Source organism: Lissotriton vulgaris, chromosome 1_1, assembly GCF_964263255.1.
Source record: "Lissotriton vulgaris chromosome 1_1, aLisVul1.2, whole genome shotgun sequence".
In the NCBI taxonomy this organism is placed as follows: Eukaryota; Metazoa; Chordata; class Amphibia; order Caudata; family Salamandridae; genus Lissotriton; species Lissotriton vulgaris.
The window spans coordinates 32,397,487-32,409,395 of NC_141685.1; positions in this window are offsets into that span (position 1 = coordinate 32,397,487).

Consider the following 11,909-nt stretch of genomic DNA (forward strand, 5'->3'; position numbering starts at 1 on the left):
TAGAGGCTGCCAACCTCTATTGGTACCATTTTCCAACTGATAAGCTGAAATCTATATATTTGGTCCTTGGTGGAGGTGTTTTTCCTGAACCCAGCTTGGTATTGGCTGATGATGTCATTCTCTTCTAAGCAGCCCTGAATCCGATCTAATAGTACCCGTGCAAAAAGTATTTGCGAGACATCGATCAAACCGATCGGTCTATAGTTTGCAGGGAGAAGGGGGAGCCCTTTTTGAAAACGGGGGCAATTTCAGACCCCGCCCAAGTGTCAGGGATAGGCATGCCATTCAAAATGGCGTTGAACAACACCCACAGGTAGGGACCCCAGACAGTTGGTTCCTCCCAAAACAAGTCCCCTGGCAGCTTGTCTAGACCAGGTGCTTTTCCTACTAGTAACCTTTCGATGGCTGATGTGACCTCTTGTAAGGTTATCCCCTCAACATCAGAGGCAGCCTGTCTGGGGACTATAAGGAGTGGATCCATAATGCTACTACTGCCAGGCCATGAGTTGCCCAGGGGATCTCTTCAGGTAGGAGAGTGAGGGTCCAGATCAAGTTCTACTGCATATGATGTCTGGAAATGGTCAGCCCATAGTTCGGCTGGTATATTTGGTTCGCCTGCTGGGCTAGGCTCACTAATACCAGTTCTAACAATAGTCCAAAATGTTCTCATGTCCCAAGTTAGCAGGGCTGTTTTAATACCCTCCCATTTATTTTCTTCCCTTCCATTTTTTGCTGTTGCCTCATATATTTTTGCTGATGTTAGATGCTTTGGGTACTGTGCCACTGCTATCTAGTGCCACAGTGCAAGTACTCCCTGTTGTAAATTGTTGTATTAATCAGTGGTTCCATGTTTGGCTATTTGGTTTATTTGTCAGACCCTAGTCTAGTGAACTGAGTGTGCCCAGGGCGTGTAAATCCAAATGCTGCTGGTGGGCCTGCAGCACTGGTTGTGCCACCCACAGAAGCAGCCTTGTAAAATGTGTCTAAGGTGTGCCATTGCAGAGCCTGCGTGCAGTCTGGTACTGTCATGCTGACTGGGCAAGTAGACCCACTTGCCAGTCCCTAAACCTTCCCGTTACTTCATGTGAGACACCCCTATGGTAGGCCCAAGGGCAGGGTGCATTGTAAGCCTAAGGTAGGACAAGCCCTGATGTGTGTGGCATGTCCTAATAGTGAATTACTGCCATTTTCGTTTTTCACCTTTGCAAGGCTACGTGTTCTCCATAGGCCAGAAGGGGCTGATAGAGTTATTACATTTTATAATCCTAACTGTCTCAGAGAACATAGTAGAAATTCAAGTTTAGTATGCCTGAACTCAGAATAATAAAATACATCTTTTAGTGAAGTTTATTTTAATATTCTGTGTTTGCAAATACCACTTTTAGAAAGTAGGTATTTGCTTGTCTAACCATTCAAACCTGCCTCTGCTAGGTTGTGTATTCCTATATCTGGTTTTGTGAGTGACAGGGCTGGGGAATTCCAGGAGACAGGCTGAGTCACCCAGTGGTGAATAGAGAGATCTGCATCTAGATGGGAGGGAGGAGTTGCACCTGATCCTTGAATAGGGCTGTGCCTGCCTTCCACAATGCTGGCTCCACAACCTGGGGAGCGGCTGATGTTTCTGCCCCTCACACTGAAAGAAGAGAAGGAGTCCTGTAAACAAAGTGCTCCAGGACTGTACTTGCCTTCCACAATGCTGGCTCCACCTCCGGTGGGGTGTCTGATGTGCCTGCCCTGCACTGTGAAAGGAAAGAAGAAAACTGGTAAACAGAGTGCTTCAGAACTGGTTTGGACTGGGCAAAGGCCCCTCTCCCCTCAGAGAACAAAGTATTTTGGGTATAAATATTGTGACCCTGATCCCATGAAATTAGATCACTTTGGACTACAAGAAGAAACCTTTATTGAGGACAGGAACCTGAAGAAACTGAGGACAGACTGTTCCCAAGCTGATGTTTTGCTTGGGGGATTGGCCTGCAGTGGTTGCCTTACTGCCAAAGGAAGGAGAAAGGAACTTTGAGTACTTTGCTTTCAACTTGTGAAGGATCTCCAAGGGCTTGGAAAAGAGCTTGCCTCCTGCTGAAGTCAAAGGGACAACATACTTCACCCCCCAGCTTCCCAGAGTTCCTGTGGAAGTGCCTGCTGCTGTTTTGGGCCTTCTGAGGAACTGTGTGTCGCAAGGAGCTGGAAGCGCGACTCAACGAGAAGAAGCGTGTCGCCATCGCAGTGCCTGTCGTCGCAACTCCGAAGGAGGGTGTCGCTGCTGGAACTGTCGCACTGCACCGCGTCGGAGAGAAGTGCACCGCAACGAAGAGGAAGCGTGTCGCTGTCGCTGCTGCTGCCATCACAACTCCGAAGGAGGGTGTCGCCGCTGCAGTTGTCGCACTGCACCGCATCAGGAGTAGGATCTTGCAACGAGGTTGGAGCGTGTCACCGTAGCTGTGACTGCCGTCGCAAATCCGAAGGAGGGTGTCGCCGCTGGAACTGTCGCATTGCACTGCATCGACCAAGAGCACCTCGCATCCCCGAGAAGCACACCGTAGTCGGAGCTGCTGCCGTTGCATCATAGATGTCGCCCCAATAGTTGTCGCATTGAGCGGAAGCTTCACGCATCGTGGGAGAAGAGCGTCGCCACTGGAGCTGTTGTCATCGCATCTTAAGGGTGTCGCCACTGCAGTCCACACATCAAACCGGGAACTTCTCGCATCCCCGAGAAGCGTGCCTCATCTGGAAAATCTTCACGTCTTTATTTCTTTGTATCTGTACTTTGCCGCATTTCCCATCGCTGCAACATTGCTTGTCGTGGAAGCGCAACGCAACTTAAGGTACATTGACGCAGAGTGTCGCATCTAAGAACTGAACTGAGCTAAGCTCAAATCTACCATCTTAAAGTAATCATAGTGTGTATTTTTGTTGTTTATGGTCTTGTGGTAACTCTATATAAAGGCCACTAATTTTTTATATAAAACCTGCGTGGTATCCATTTGTAGTGTTGTCACTGGGTTACTGTATGTGGTCACAACTGCTTAACTTACAACACCTCTGAAATAAGCCTTGACTGCTCGCGCCACGTTATCTAGAGGGTGACCAGGGGTTATTTTAGGAGTGTAATCCCCTTATCCTGACTAGAGGAGAGGGTCCCTATTTGTCACAAGTACCTACCTGTGCCAACTAGAGACCCCCAAATCTAACAATAGTATTGAGTAGTGTGTGTTTAATAAATGTGCTCTTACTTTTATAAAGCAAAGTACAGACTGAACAATCAATTATGGAGTGTTATTGCTGCGCACCTGTAATAGGGATTACTAGCCCACACCACCTCCCTTGGGTAAGCCTCAGACTGCTCTGCAACGCGACCCTCTGAGAGTCAGGCGCTACAATTGGATGTTTGGTTCCCAGTGAAGGACAAATGTAGTCATGTTATTTGTGCAGCCCTCACAGATACTGCCTCGTTTTCCAACAGTATCCCATAGGGATCCCAGCAATGTGCCCTCCTGCCGGGCCTGTTGGTACATTTGGAGTCGTTTTGGAGAGAGGGTTGCTCTGTAGGTGAAGTAAAAGTCTACCGGGAACCCATCCATCCCATTAGTTTTGTTGCGCGCGATCTAGTTAATCATGAAGCCAATTTCCTCCGTGGTCAAGGTTTCATCTGGTGTATGTCCCTGAAGGGGGTTAAGTCTGGGAGTCAACAGTCTATTCAAATACTCATCTAATTGGGGAACTCGCACCAGGAGTTTTGTTGCGTGCGATCTAGTCAATTATGAAGCCAATTTCCTCAGTGGTCAAGGTTTCATCTGGTGTATGTCCCTGAAGGGGGTTAAGTCTGGGAATCGACAGTCTATTCAAATACTCATCTAATTGGGGAGTTTGCAGTCTCTCCTCGGCCCAGTAGACAGATGTGTGGTTCTACAGGAAAGCCTGGTTTATATCTGCTTGTACATTCAATATCTCTCCTACCGGGGATCTACTGCCATTTCTGGGGGTCTTTGGGGTCAACGACCTTAGTAGCTATGCTAGTATCTGATAGTGTAGTGTTCCTAGTCTGACCACCGGCTCTCTTTACTCCTTTCAGAGAGGGGTGATTGTGTTCTCGTTTCATGCAGCTACCCCAGATATATTTCTGCTGTTCATATCTTTTGTTCAAGGGAGAAGTTCTGGGTTTGCAAGGCATGTTTTACACTGTGCTACATATTGATGCAGAGGCCTTATGTGACACCCTTAAAGGTATCCCACTCTGTACAAGAAAGACCCCACACTGGGTACAAACTGTATCAGTGCTCTGAATGCCAAAAATGTTTCTACCGACAAATCCGGTTTAACTCTCCATCAGGTAATCCATACTGGACAAAAACCTCAGCAGTGCTTTGAATGCCTGAAAAGCTTCAGTCATAAATCCAGCTTTACTGTACATGAACGGACCCACACAGGGTCAAACCGTATCAGTGCTCTGAATGCCAGAAAAGCTTCAGTCAGAAACTAACTCTCACTAGACATGAGAGAACTCACACTGGGCAAAAACCTTATTAGCTCTCTGAATGCTGGAAAAGTTTCAGCTTGAACTAACTTCATTCCTCAGTAACTATTTGTGGCCTCATTCCATTCAGTGTGTTTTCTTTCCTCTGAGTGTTTATAAGCTGTGGCTCCAACCCACAAAGTCCATTTGATCCTGAACTTTGAGCCACGCCCCTAGGATCTAGAATCCAGGTAACTTCAAACTGTTTCCATCCTTAATGAGCCTCCCCAGGGGGCTGCAGCAGGAGTCCCTTTGTCGTAGGTCTCTATGAGACCAACGTCTGTTCATGTCTGTGCCACGTAGGGGTGATCATTGAGAAAAACTAAAGGTGATGGAATGACTGGTAGTTGATCTCAGTAATATCCCACCACATCTTTCTCTAGTCTTTGTACTACTGCAAAGAAGGCCAACCATATGGAAACCATTCTTGGCTCCACCCTAGATATTCCTAATGACTTCTGTTCCGAGGGGACACAGCCGCGTATTACAAATATCCACACGATTGACCTCTTTCCATGTTCTTTTTGCTACAAATGGAACCTGCTTCTCATCTGCTGAGGACAGTTTCACAGCTTTAGAATCACATCAGATACACCCAAGAGAGTCGCAGAGACAAACTTGTGTTCTAAATTCGGTGACGCCTTCCTACGGCCCTTAATACAAGGCACCAGTACATATCTGCAGGACACGAAAGCAGTCCTCTTTCTTCTCCAAGACTTACTTTTTGACCCCACAACCGATATCCTAATAGGCTTAGACGTGCAAAGCCTTTATACTAGTCTACCGCATAAAGAAACACTAGAGATTCTTGAAGAAATACTATTCCAAGAACCATGGAAGTACTACACACCAAAACATGTAGTTCTCGAATGCTGCCGCTGGCTCTAACTGAGAATTACTTTAAGTTTGAAAATACACTGTTCTGCCAACAACACTGTACCAGCATGGGCAGCACATGTGTGCCGAGTGCAGCAGGACTCTATGTCCTTCACCTAGAGAAACACAAAATATTGCACAACTCCAATCCACACATCAAACATCTCCAAGTATGGAAACACTACATCAATGGTGTGCTCTTGATCTGGAAAGGGAATGAGTCAGAAGCTACAGCCTTCATCAACTGGTTGAACCTCCAAGACCCATTCCTAAAATTTACCTTCACTATGAGTAGATCTCAACTGGCCTTCCTGGATTTGAATATCAAAACCAACAATGGCACTCTAATAACCACCACCCATTTCAAACCTACAGCCAGAAACTGCCTACTATTGTTATTGTTATTGTTATTGTGGCATACTTGTATAGCGCAACCTGGCACCACAAAGGGCATCCTGGCGCTCTGACCCGTACTCAGTGGAACACAGTAGCTCAGCCTATCCTGGGAAAAAGATGAGTTTTTAGAGCCTTTCTAAAAGATAAGAGGTCTCCAAGGCTTCTCAAGGATATAGGCAGAGAGTTCCAAAGTTTGGATGCCGCTACTCTGAAGGAGCGGCCCCCCATCCTCACTCTCTGGAATAGCGGGACTACCAGTAGCCTGGATGACGAGGAGCGTAAAGCTCTAGCTGGACAATACCAGGCAAACATTCGCCGCAAAGGAATGGGGCCCAGGTCATGAACAGCCCTAAACACAATACACGCTGCTTTGTAGCGCACTCGTAGATGAACTGGCAGCCAATGAAGTTCTCGCAGTGCTGCCGTAGAAGAGCTGTGATAGGGGCGAGAAAGGGCGAGTTTAGCAGCAATATTTTGCACCCTTTGCAACTTGCCCAGGAGTGTTACCGGGGCCTCCAGAAGTAGTGCGTTACAGTAGTCAAGTCGACTTAGGATGGTACAACGCACTACTTCTGGTCTGGCTTGCGCAGGGAGGAGAGGAAGGACCTTGCGCAGCATACGGATCAGCATCATACATGTTGAAGAGATCTTATTCACATGTAGATCCAACTGCAGGTTAGGCCCAAAAGTGACGCCTAAATTGCGCGCTGATTGTGCCGCAGACACCGTCTCTGAGAAGGACGGAGGCCAGAAGTCTACAGGGAGGTCACGAGGAACTCGATCAGTGGAACAGAGTAAAACCTCCGTCTTAGTTCCGTTGAACTGTAACGAGTTCAACCGGAGCCATTCCGCTGTCGCCTGCATGCACCGATGAAAGGTCTCCAATGAGACTGCGTCATGTCCCTCCAGAGAGAAGACCAGCTGGGTATCATCTGCATAATTAAATGCAGAGATACCAAAGGTTTTAATGAGCTGGACTAGGGGGCGGAGGTAGACATTGAAGAGTATGGGGCTGATGGCCGAGCCCTGCGGTACTCCTTGTCCTACTCTTCGCTCCTCTGAACTGAAGGGGGGTAACGAAACCCGTTGCTGACGGCAGTCCAAGTAGGAGATTAGCCAATCCCTGGCCTTGCCCCTGACCCCACACTCCTCTAACCTAGAAATCAGGGTGGGATGGCTGACCGTGTCGAACGCGGCCGACATGTCGAGCAGCACCAAGAATGCTGCCCGACCACTGTCGACTCGCGCCCGCAGATTGTCTAGCACGGTCACCAACGCAGATTCGGTCCCATGCGCTGGGCGGAAGCCGAATTGCGTCTCATCCAACCAGCTGTTCCCTTCTAGGAAACTAGACAGAGCACGGGTAACCAACTTTTCCATAATTTTGACCGGAAAAGGGAGCAGGGAAATTGGCCGGTAGTTAGAGAGGCAGGCAGGGTCGAGCGTAGGTTTTTTTAGAAGCGGGGATACCACTGCCTTCTTCCAGCGGCTTGGAACAGTAGCTGTCTCAAATGACTGACAGCAGATGGCGTGCAGTGGCTGGAAGAGGTCCTCTTGAAACACCCTCCATAGTCTTGGGGGGAGGGGATCCAAAGGCGAGCCAGAAGAAATCGTCAGAGCTAAATCGCCGAACTCCTTCAAGGATGGAATCTACAACAGTCTACAACAGTCTACACCCGAGACAACTGAAAGAGAATCTTCCCTTCTCTTGCGATTGAGACGAAATTGCACTGAGAGGGAAGACTATAACACTCAAGCAAAAGACCTATCGGAAAAACTAATAGCAAGAAACTATCCGAAGAAACTAGTATCAAAAGTCCCAAAAAGATCCTCTAATAACCATAGAAAAGCGTAACTTGAACCATGACAACCAACAGCACAAGAAAAAAGACTGATTTGCATAAATAATTTCAACATTTCATCAAACAAAGTGACCAGAATAGTCAAAAAACATTAGTGCACACTCAACAGTGGAAATTTAGACATACCTAAGCCCATGTTTAGCCACAGAAAAGGAAAAAAACTGAGAAATTACTTTGTCCGCACAGGCCCTAAAGATACAGATAAAACAGGTGGGCCGCAAGGGATACTACAACCATTACCTGGTGGACATTATCCTGGCAGTAATTGCAGCGTTTGCCATTTAACTACAGCCACCAAGAAAGTAGAATTGAATAACCGAATGACCTGGGAACTACGCAACTTCACCAATTGTAACACCACTGGTGTCGTATACCTGATCACCTGCACTTGCAACCTTTACTATGTCGGGATGACTACAAGAAAAGTTGGCACCTGATTAGTTGAACACCGTGGTAACATAAGGTGTCAGAGGGCAACCACAAAAATTACATCACACTACATAGAAACTAAACATGCACCAAATTATATGAAGTGGGTGGCTTTGGCACACATCAAAAACTGAGATTCTACAAAATAGACTTCATGAAAAAGAGCAACGCTAGGTTTTTAAATTACGGTCCGACAGCCAAGGTCTAAATGATAATATCCCGTGGGGCCAATTTACAAAATGATAACCAAGAGGGCTCAGCCTCCTCTAGATCTCAATTAACTACTGAAACTACAACATAAGCAGCACATATACTACTAATTGTTAGTTTTCATACATTTGTGCACTGCACATGGAAAACTATCACTACATAAATCTTCCTAATGATAAGAAACATCGACACTCAATACCTATTGGGTCATATAATCACAATATATCATGAGCACCTTAAACGCTCTTAGCCAATACCAGATGAGGGCCACATGAAACCGCAATACATGATGAGCATCTTAAACGCTCTTAGCCAATACCAGATGAGGGCCACATGAAACCGCAATACATGATGAGCACCTTAAACGCTCTTAGCCAATACCAGATGAGGGCCACATGAAACCGCAATACATGATGAGCACCTTAAACGCTCTTAGCCAATACCAGATGAGGGCCACATGAAACCAGAATACATGATGAGCACCTTAGACGCTCTTAGCCAATACCAGATGAGGGCCACATGAAACCGCAATACATGATGAGCACCTTAAACGCTCTTAGCCAATACCAGATGAGGGCCACATGAAACCGCAATACATGATGAGCACCTTAGACGCTCTTAGCCAATACCAGATGAGGGCCACATGAAACCGCAATACATGATGAGCATCTTAAACGCTCTTAGCCAATACCAGATGAGGGCCACATGAAACCGCAATACATGATGAGCACCTTAGACGCTCTTAGCCAATACCACATAAGGGCTTTGTAAATAGCTGTTGCGTCAGAAGTGATGACCATTTTTTACATACACTTCATTATTCATCGCCGTCATTATAAATACATTGCGTAATACAATCGCCCAAAACACAAGTTTCACTGTTTCCTGTGAATCCTGGTTCAGTCTCACTGTATGTGTCTTTTTGCATGAGTGTAATTCTTGTCATCTATCAAGCATGTTAGACTCAAATTACTATTGACTACACTAAGAAGGTGAGTCCATTAGCACATAACACGGCGGCCATTTTGTGAAGGTTAATGATCCAGTCCTCCTACCATGACTGAGCGGAAACACTTCCTTAAAATCCAGCTCCAGACAGAGACATACCAATGTGCGGTCTCGAGGGACAGAATACAGGTTCACTGACCGAGAGGAAGATTACCAAGTAAGTCACTTACTGTTGCAGGAAACAAATGAAAATCGAGCGGACTGCGGGAGGTTTTCCCACAGCGCTACCGGTTACTCTTCTCACCCCACAAGGATCTCCTTTGAAAAACGGCAATTAACCACGTTTTTCTTCTGTCTTTTCAGAGTTCCAGTCGGAACCCTCTCACCCCTCTAAAGACCATGACGCACATTATTGTTTCACAGGAATGCTACATATCATTGTAGATATATTGCATTCTTGTGCTCTGAAATTGCTGCAGCGTGGCGTAGCCAAAGGGCTTACGGTGCCACGCTGCCGCACTTTCTGTAGATCTGCCCCTAGATGTTTTTGCATTTGACTCGTGAGGGACATCTAGTAACGACTAGTTGAACTGCAGCTCTTTGTAGAATTATTTTGATATTGGATACTATAATATTCACTGCCCACTGCTAATCTCATCCCATTATGCTTTGCAGGGCCTTTGGTTGGGATTGTATTTTTGCCAATAACTGTGCTTGGGGTGGTCCTAAGAGGATGGGACCACCACCAAATTGTTCACGAAGATGTGCTTTTTGTTTTCAATGCATCTGCTTGGTTCTCTCCCTAGGTTGGGGAGGATCCCAAAATCATCACCTCTCTCACTGCTTGCTCATTTATCATTTTCACTTTTGTGAAATGACTATATGCATTTTAGCATTTAAAGACAGATATATATATATAACTTGCACTGTGCAAGATGCCGTTTGCAATTATTGCTCAGAGCAGACAAGCACACAGTGCTAACAGCTACGCACTACGTAGCTGAGCGTAGTTCAAAGTATACTTTGCGTAGCTACGTGTAGTGCTACTACGCAAACTACGGCCAGGGTTAATCCCAAGGTATTAGTCTGCACTGAGAAAGAGAGCAACAATTTGTATTCACCAGCTGTGCTATGGGGAAGCATCATGCCCAGCCTTCCGTGCCTGTTCTAATGATCAGGGTCCTCTGTTTCACATAATAGCCCCCTAGGGCCAAGGGAGGGTGGTGCACCCTGTTGTGGTGGTGGCCGGGGACGACCTGCTCGACCTGGATCCTGTGATCAAGCAGAGTGCCTCTTGCCTGTGCCCTTCTCTTAGTGGGAATCTCCTGCTGGTCGTGCCTGACCAGTGTTATCTAGAGTAGCAGCCCTCCAGGCATGTCTCTGCGATATCTCCCCCTCTATCACTGCCGACCAGCCCCGGCCTCAGGTGCCCAGAGCAATCCATGGGAGACCACAGCTCCAGATGCATGCAGTCTACTTCTCTCTGTTGGGGTGGGTCATGGCACACAGGAGAGTCTCACAATAGTGGGGACACTCCGACTGCACCTCCGCAGCATCAGTGCGGTCCCTGATGTTCGTCGGTGCCTCTTATGTGTGTAGGGAGCTGTCCGGATGATGTCAGATGGGCTCGCCTCAAGAAGCTTCTTCACTCCACGCCCTGCTCAGTCGCCATCTAAGCTAAATCAGAGCTCAGTCCTAAGGTCATGTAACGAAGAGGAGACTTGAAATATCCTTTTAATGCACAGCAGAGAGTATTTTCTAATTCATGACTCATTGGCTGGACAGATCAATGTGCTTTAGTGTGGGTCGGAAAGCGTAGTCAAGTGATGCTTTCAAAGTTAAAACTCCAAGGACGAAAGTGTCACAGTCTTGCCCCCACCCTCCCATGACTTGCAAGTGTTGAATTTCCAGCCCCCTGGTGCACGGACTCAATTCAGTGCACCAATACGAATTGGAAACCATATCAACTGTCTTTATACACCACCCACTGAGCAGTGCTGTGCAGGAAGTGTTTTCTGGTTGTTATCATTCCCACTAGGTGATTCAGGGACAAAGTGAAACTCTGAAACCTCTTTCATAAGTGAATAACACACTCAAAATTGCATTAAGAAGCATGGGATATGCTTTAAAATATGAACTTAAAAAGCCTAATTGTAGTCATAAAATATGAACGGTAGCCACGCAGAATGCAAAAATAAATGTAGTAGTGCATGACATGGTCAGGGAAAATAACATGAACATTTCTAATATGGTAGGAAAGTTCTTTCATCCTACCACCCTTGATCTACTTCCAAGCTCTATGCTAAAACGTAGCATAAGCAGTACATAGAAACCCTGTGAATCAAGTTTCTTGAGATTGTTCGCACGACGTACCTTCTCTCCGTGTTTAGCTATTCCCTATCACAGCTTTGCCCAGGTATGATATTAATCAATCAATTAATCACTCAATCAGTAATCTTATAAAGGATGACTACTCACAAGTCAGGGTCTCAAGCGCTGAGTGTGGATGTGGGGGGTCGGTCTGCAATTCAGTCGAAGAGCCAAGTCTTGAGGACATTCCTGATTTGCGGCAGCGATGGTGATTGCCTGATGAGCAGAGGCAGAGAGCTCCAGGTCTTCGCAGCGAGGTAGGAGAAGGATTTTACTTCAGCCGTGGTCTTGCGGATCCGCGGGATGGC